This window comes from Strongylocentrotus purpuratus, unplaced genomic scaffold (genome assembly GCF_000002235.5).
Source record: "Strongylocentrotus purpuratus isolate Spur 01 unplaced genomic scaffold, Spur_5.0 spur5_scaffold_7, whole genome shotgun sequence".
NCBI classification, from domain to species: Eukaryota; Metazoa; Echinodermata; class Echinoidea; order Camarodonta; family Strongylocentrotidae; genus Strongylocentrotus; species Strongylocentrotus purpuratus.
Window position 1 is genome coordinate 1,582,501 of NW_022145613.1, and position 8,695 is coordinate 1,591,195.

Sequence of the window (8,695 nt, forward strand, 5' to 3'; positions counted from 1 at the left end):
TTTCGTAGGTGGCACTAATGGGCTTCCGTATAATGCATTCATTCAATAATTTATTTATTAATTTATTTATTTATTTGATAACGTTGTCTCTGATGTATTCAATGTGCCTTTTGGCGTTCCTCAAGGGTCGCGATTAGGCCCTCTGTTGTTTACCTTGTATACAAGCAGACTCCTTACAAATATCCATACAGAGTTTCCTAGTATTAGTTGTCACTGCTACGCAGACGACACCCAACTATACCTATCTTTCTGTCCTAACACACCGGCTGAAGATCATTGTATTTCTGAATTAGAATCATGTGTTGTTTATATTAAGATTTGGATGTTGCAAAACAAGTTGATGTTAAATGATAACAAAACAGAACTTTTGGTCATTGGTACTCCACGCCAGGTTTCTAAATTTAGGTCGCGTAGTGTATCAGTTGGTGACTCAACCATAACCCCATCTGATACTGTTAGAAACTTGGGTGTGTCTTTTGATACCCACCTGAATATGGATTCACATATCACTAAAATATGCAAATCAGCCTATTTCATGATTTATAATTTGAGACGCATTCGAAAATACTTTGATCAGGACAGCATGAAAACTATCATGCATGCATGTGTTACTAGTAAACTAGATTACTGTAATAGTTTATTGTATGGATTTCCAGACTCACAAATTTCCAAGTTGCAGCGGGTCCAAAATACATGTGCACGACTAATTTGCAGCCTCCCAAAATTCTCTCGAATAACCCCACTTCTAAAGGAACTACATTGGTTGCCAATTAGCCAGAGAATTACATTTAAAATATTAATAATAATAATAATAATAGCTAGTTCTTATATAGCGCTTTTCAGGACCGAAGGTCCTCTCAAAGCGCTTTACAGATAGTTATATTATTACCCCGGTCATAGGATTCAGGCTTACCCGCACACAATGTATGCACATTCTCCACTCCCTGGGGAGCATTCCAGCCAGGCGTCTTTTTTACAAGCGCACACTTGCTAATCTAACCACATTAGCTTTCGCATCCTACCGGGTACCCAATTAACACCTGGGTGGAGAGTGGCAAATGTAGATCAATGTCTTGCCAAAGGACATTAGTGCCGCGGTGGGACTTGAACCGCGAACCTTGTGATCCACAGTCCGGTGACATATCCACTCGTCCACGACACCTCTACAATGATAGTCTACAAAGCTCTAAATGGTCAAACTCCTAGTTACGTTACTGAATTGTTGCACATCAAGTCTCAAACCCATGGTCGTAACCTTCGTAGTACATTTTATGTTGCAAATACCCCCATATAAAACCAAAGTAACCCTCGGGGACCGGTCATTTCTCTGTGCTGCCCCTAGATTATGGAATAAATTACCACTAGAAATAAGGAAAGCCCCATCACTAGATAATTTTAAATCAAAACTGAAAACTCACTTGTTCATATGTATAGCACAGCATTTACGAGCTCTTGCAGCGCAATAGAATATATCCACATAGTTATTGCGCTTTACAAATGAATATTATTATTAGGTGGTCTGTCGATGACAGATCACCTATTGATTTCGTTAGAATTTTCTTTCTTTATTCTTTATTCTTTATTAGGTGGTCTGTCGATGACAGATCACCTATTGATTTCGTTAGAATTTTCTTTCTTTATTCTTTATTCTTTCTTTATTTATTTTTATTTCTTCCGTACACTTTTTAGGTGGTCTGTCGATGACAGATCACCTATTGATTTCGTTAGAATTTTCTTTCTTTATTCTTTATTCTTTATTCTTTATTCTTTATTCTTTATTTATTTTTATTTATTCCGTACACTTTTTTTGTGTATACGTTTACTCGAACTCGACCTGGTCAATTTCCTTCAAATTTCTGCTAGTCATCAGGCCCTATGATATGAAGTTCCCGAAACCTTTTTCAAGTTCATGGGGTCATCGTGACGTCATCCAGGCGCCATTTTGTAAAAATCAGGTCATTATCATATCTCAATAACGAGTAATCAAAAATAAACCATATTTAGTATACATCAACTTCCGGTCAAAGGTCAACTAAAAATGTCAACAAAATCCGTGCGCGCACCTCGACGCGCACGTACGCGCGCATTAAAATTTTAAAATGCTCAAATTCGTTCCAAATTTTTTTTGCACACGTTTCAGGCAATTGTAAGCATTTTCAAGATTTTGCGCGAGAGCACTTTTTTGCGCGCGTTTCCGCGCGTAAGTGCGCGTACTGACATTTTACAACATGGAAACGCCAAATTTTCTCTATCATATCAACCACATTTTTCCAAGCATTTTGATACCTTGTTCACCTTTTTCTGACCAGTGATAACGCAATGAGCGTCCGTCAAAGTTTACAGCACACGCGGATCTGCATTATCCCTATCCACATTACATGTGCAAAAACAAGCCTATACAAAATTCATTTTAACTCTTCAGAATGGATAGATACCCCCAATTTTTTTCATATTTAGATAGATCATGAGTCGGAGATATGATTTCATGTCTCATTTGACCCTCAATTAACTCATGACGTCATCATAATGGCCTCCGAACTTAAAATTTCAATTTGCATATTATGACGTTAGCAGATTTTTGGAAAATTGATTGTATCTCTGTAAATGTTGATCAATTTTCTTTCAAATTTTGATATGTTTTAGCTGAGAATATTTTCTACGAATGTATTTCACACGATATTTCATTTGAACAATGGCATCATGGCGTATTTTTGCGATTAAAGGAGGCATGTCAATTTTTCACATTTTGCGTGTATTCTCTATGGGACATGACTTTTTCTCAAAACTGGTTTCTACATTCTTGTCTTTCGCGAGCAATATCTCCGTCGTTTTATCTTCGTTTACGCTGAGCTTTGAGTATGTTGTAGCTGAGTCAATATGCTATCGTAAGTGTGCCCTTTAATTTTCGATCAGATGCCGGGATCATGCTCATATTTCACTTACAAAGTGGGATTTGATAATTCCATTTTCCGTTTACGTGTAATCTCTATGGGAAATATTTTGGTACATCGGTAACGCACTTGACTTCCGACCTCGAAGTCCCTGGTTCGAGTCCGGGCGTCTCCAACAATTTTTTTCTTCACTTTTTTTTTCTTTTTGACCTTTCACTGTACCTTTTCCTTTGCTTATTAAAACACGTAGAATCACAAATAATGTTATAAACAACCATGTTTACTTTATTATTCCCCTATTATCACTTGATCCATTACTTTTTGAGTGTAGTCCCTATGGGAGATGACTTTTTCTCAAATCTGGATTCTACATTCCTGTCTTTTGCGAGCAATATCGCCGTTATTTCCGTTTGGTTTTTGTTGATTTTGGAGTATGTTGTAGCTGAGACTATATGCTATCTAAATGTTCCCTCATTTTTTTCAATCAGATGTCATCATGGTCTGTTGATGATCATCATCAACATCATCATGATGATCATCATCATCATCATCAACATCGTCATCACCATTACTATCAGGATCATCATCATCATGATCATCATGATGATCATCATTGTTTACATGTCTATATAACTTCTCCCTTTCTCAATATAGTAAGTATTATAATCTATCATAAGACTTGAAGACAGACCACCTTAATCGTCCTCGTGACGATTTAAATTCTAGTTTTTATTTATTCCGTACACTTTTTTTGTGTATACGTTTACTCGAACTCGACCTGGTCAATTTCCTTCAAATTTCTGCTAGTCATCAGGCCCTATGATATGAAGTTCCCGAAACCTTTTTCAAGTTCATGGGGTCATCGTGACGTCATCCAGGCGCCATTTTGTAAAAATCAGGTCATTATCATATCTCGATAACGAGTAATAAAAAATAAACCATATTTGGTATACATCAATTTCAGGTCAAAGGTCAACTAAAAATGTCAACAAATTCCGCGCGCACACCTCGACGCGCACGTACGCGCGCATTAAAATTTTAAAATGCTCAAATTCGTTCCAAATTAATTTTGCATACGTTTCAGGCCATTTTAAGCATTTTGCAAAAAAACGCGCGCACACACGTGCGCGCGCGTTTCCGCGCGTAATGGCATTTGGCAACAAAGAATCGCAAATTTTTTTCTGTCATCATATTTAACACATTTTCTCAAGCATTTCGATACCTTGTTCACCTTTTTCTGCCCATTAATAACGGAATGAGCGTCCGTTTAAGATAATGTCCGTGCGTGCGAGCTCTTGTAATACATAAACTACGTGGGCAAAAACATGCCTATACAAAATCCATTGTAGCGCTTTAGGATGCAAGGTGACCCCAATTTTTTTTTCATATTTTGATAGAGTATGAATTGGAGATATGATTTCATGTCTCATTTGACCCTCAATTAACTCATGACGTCATCATAATGGCCTCCGAACACAAAATTTTAATTTGCATATTATGACGTCAGCAGATTTTTGGAAAATTGATTGTATGTCTGTAAATATTGATCAAATTTCTTTCAAATTTTGATATGTTTTACCTGAGGATATTTTCTACAAATGCAGTCTACACAATATTTCATTTTGACAATGGCATCATGGCTTTTTTTGCGATTAAAGGAGGCATGTCAATTTTTCACATTTTGCGTGTATTCTCTATGGGACGTGACTTTTTCTCAAAACTGGATTCTACATTCTCGTCTTTCGCGAGCAATATCTCCGTCGTTTTATCTTTGTTTACGCTGAGCTTTGAGTATGTTGTAACTGAGACAATAAGCTATCACAAGTGTGCCCTTTATTTTTCGATCAGATGCCGGGATCATGCTCATATTTCACTTACAAAGTGGGATTTCAGAATTCCATTTTCCGTTTATGCGCACGTTTGTGTTCGTAATGGTCGTACGCAACCTAGAATCTCCTTTTTTTTGTCTATCATAGTATTGCCCATTTTATTCCGAACAATTTGATACCATGTTTATCTCTTTATGACCATTAATAACGAAATGAGCGTCCGTTCAAGGTAAATTCCGTTCGAACATTCAATTAACTCATGACGTATTTATGATGGCCTCCGTTCAAGGTAAATGTCCGTGCGTGCGAGCTCTTGTAATACATAGCATATATGGGCAAAAACATGCCTATACAAAATCCATTGTAGCTCTTTAGGATGCAAGATGAGCCCATTTTTTTTTTTCATATCTTGATAAAGTATGAGTCGGAAATATGATTTCATGTCTCATTTGACCCTCAATTAACTCATGACGTCATCATAATGGCCTCCGAATTCAACATTTCAATTTGCATATTATGACGTCATCATATTTTGGGAAAATTGATTGTATCTCTGTAAATATTGATCGATTTTCATCCAAATTTTGATACGTTTTAGCTGAGACAATTCTCTACAGATGCAGTATCCACGAATTTTCATTTTGATGAAAACATCATGGCTTTTTTTTGCGATTAAAGGAGGCATGTCAATTTTTTACATTTTGCGTGTATTCTCTATGGGACATGACTTTTTCTGAAAACTGGATTCTACATTCTTGTCTTTCGCGAGCAATATCTCCGTCGTTTTATCTTTGTTTACGCTGAGCTTTGAGTATGTTGTAGCTGAGACAATATGCTATCATAAGTGTGCCCTTTATTTTTCGATCAGATGCCGGGATCATGCTCATATTTCAGACCACCTTAATCGTCCTCGTGACGATTTAAATTCTAGTTCTTTATTCTTTCTTTATTTATTTTTATTTATTCCGTACACTTTTTTTGTGTATACGTTTACTCGAACTCGACCTGGTCAATTTCCTTCAAATTTCTGCTAGTCATCAGGCCCTATGATATGAAGTTCCCGAAACCTTTTTCAAGTTCATGGGGTCATCGTGACGTCATCCAGGCGCCATTTTGTAAAAATCAGGTCATTATCATATCTCAATAACGAGTAATCAAAAATAAACCATATTTAGTATACATCAACTTCCGGTCAAAGGTCAACGAAAAATGTCAAAAAAATTTGCGCGCGCACCTCGACGCGCACGTACGCGCGCATTAAAATTTTAAAATGGTCAAATTCGTTCCAAATTAATTTTGCATACGTTTCAGGCCATTTTAAGCATTTTGCAAAAAAACGCGCGCACGGACATGCGCGCGCGTTTTCGCGCATAATTGCATCTTCCAACATAGAATCGCCAAATTTTTTCTGTCATCATATTTGGCACATTTTTTCAAGCATTTTGATACCTTGTTCAACTTTTTCTGCCCATTAATAACGGAATGAGCGTCCGTTTAAGATAATTACCGTGCGTGCGAGCTCTTGTAATACATAACATACATGTGCAAAAACATGCCTATACAAAATTCATTGTAACTCTTCAGGATGGATAGATACCCCCCAATTTCTTTCATATTTAAATAGATTATGAGTTGGAGATATGATTTCATGTTTCATTTGACCCTCAATTAACTCATGACGTCATCATAATGGCCTCCGAACTCAAAATTTCAATTTTCATATTATGACGTCAGCAGATTTTTGGAAAATTGATTGTATCTCTGCAAATATTGATCAATTTTCTTTCAAATTTTGATATGTTCTACCTTAGAATATTCTCTACAAATGCAGTCACCACGATATTTCATTTTGACAAAGGCATCATGGCGTATTTTTGCGATTAAAGGAGGCATGTCAATTTTTCACATTTTGCGTGTATTCTCTATGGGACATGACTTTTTCTCAAAACTGGTTTCTACATTCTCGTCTTTCGCTAGCAATATCTCCGTCGTTTTATCTTTGTTTACCCTGAGCTTTGAGTATGTTGTAGCTGAGACAATAAGCTATCACAAGTGTGCCTTTTATTTTTCGATCAGATGCCGGGATCATGCTCATATTTCACTTACAAAGTGGGATTTGAGAATTACATTTTCCGTTTACGTGTAATCTCTATAGGAAATGTTTTGGTATATCGGCAACGCACTTGACTTCCGACCTCGAGGTCCCTGGTTCGAGTCCGGGCGTCTCCAACAATTTTTTTTCTTCACTTTTTTTTCTTTTTGACCTTTCACTGTACCATCTCCTTTGAATATTAAAACACATACAATCGCAAATAATGTAATAAACAACCATATTTACTTTATTATTACCCTATTATCACTTGATCCATTACTTTTTGCGTGTAATCCTTATGGGAGATGACTTTTTCTCAAATCTGGATTCTACATTCTTGTCTTTTGCGAGCAATATCGCCGTTATTTCGGCTTGATTTTTGTTGATTTTTGAGTATGTTGTAGCTGAGACTATATACTATCTCAATGTTCTCTCATTTTTTTCAGTCTGATGTCATCATGGTCTGTTGATGATAATCATCAACATCATCATGATCATCATCATCATCATATTCGTCATCACAATTACTATCAAGATCATCATCATCATGATCATCATGATGATCATCATTGTTTACATGTCTATATAACTTGAAGGCAGACCACCTTATTCGTCCTCGTGACGAATTAAATTCTAGTTAGGTGGTCTGTCAATGACAGATCACCTATTGTTTTCGTCAGAATTTTCTTTCTTTATTATTATTATTCTTTATTTTTATTTATTTCTCCCCACTTTTTTGTGTAAAGGATAACTCAAGATCGGTTTAGTCAATTTCTTTCAATTTTGGGACGGTCATAGGTCATTGTCATGAGACGTGACAGCAACATTTTTAAGGTCATCAAGTCTTCATGACGTCATCCAGGCGCCATTTTGTGTTTTTTTTGGTACTTTTTACTCATGATCATATCTTCATAACAGAAAGGCATTTGTCATTCATATTTATCATGATTAAGGTCAATATCCGTCCGGTCAATTTCAGGTCAAAAAACGCGCGCGCATGCGTACGTCCGGCCGTCAGCGCGCGCGCAAAAAATAAAAATGCTCCAAATCGTCTCAAATTATTTTTGCATACGTTTCAGGCCATTTTAAGCATTTTGCAAAAAAACGCGCACACGTGCATGCGCGCGCGTTTTCGCGCGTACTGGTATTTTTCAACATAAAATCGCCAAATTTTCTCTGTCATCATATTTGGCACATTTTCCCAAGCATTTTGATACCTTGTTCACCTTTTTCTGCCCAGTAATAACGGAATGAGCGTCCGTTTAAAATAATGTCCGTGCGTGCGAGCTCTTGTAATACATAGCATACAGGGGCAAAAACATGCCTATACAAAATCCATTGTAGCGCTTTAGGATGCAAAGTGAACCCAATTTCTTTTTCATATTTTGATAGAATATGAATTGGAGATATGATTTCATGTCTCATTTGACCCTCAATTAACTCATGACGTCATCATAATGGCCTCCAAACTCAAAATTTCAATTTTCATATTATGACGTCAGCAGATTTTTGGAAAATTGATTGTATCTCTGTAAATGTTGATCAATTTTCTTTCAAATTTTGATATGTTCTACCTGAGAATATTCTCTACAAATGCAGTCTACACGATATTTCATTTTGACAAAAGCATCATGGCGTATTTTTAAGATTAAAGGAGGCATGTCAATTTTTCACATTTTGCGTGTATTCTCTATGGGACATGACTTTTTCTCAAAACTGGATTCTACATTCTCGTCTTTGGCGAGCAATATCTCCGTCGTTTTATCTTTGTTTACCATGAGCTTTGAGTATGTTGTAGCTGAGACAATAAGCTATCACAAGTGTGGCCTTTATTTTTCGATCAGATGCCGGGATCATGCTCATATTTCACTTACAAAGTGGGA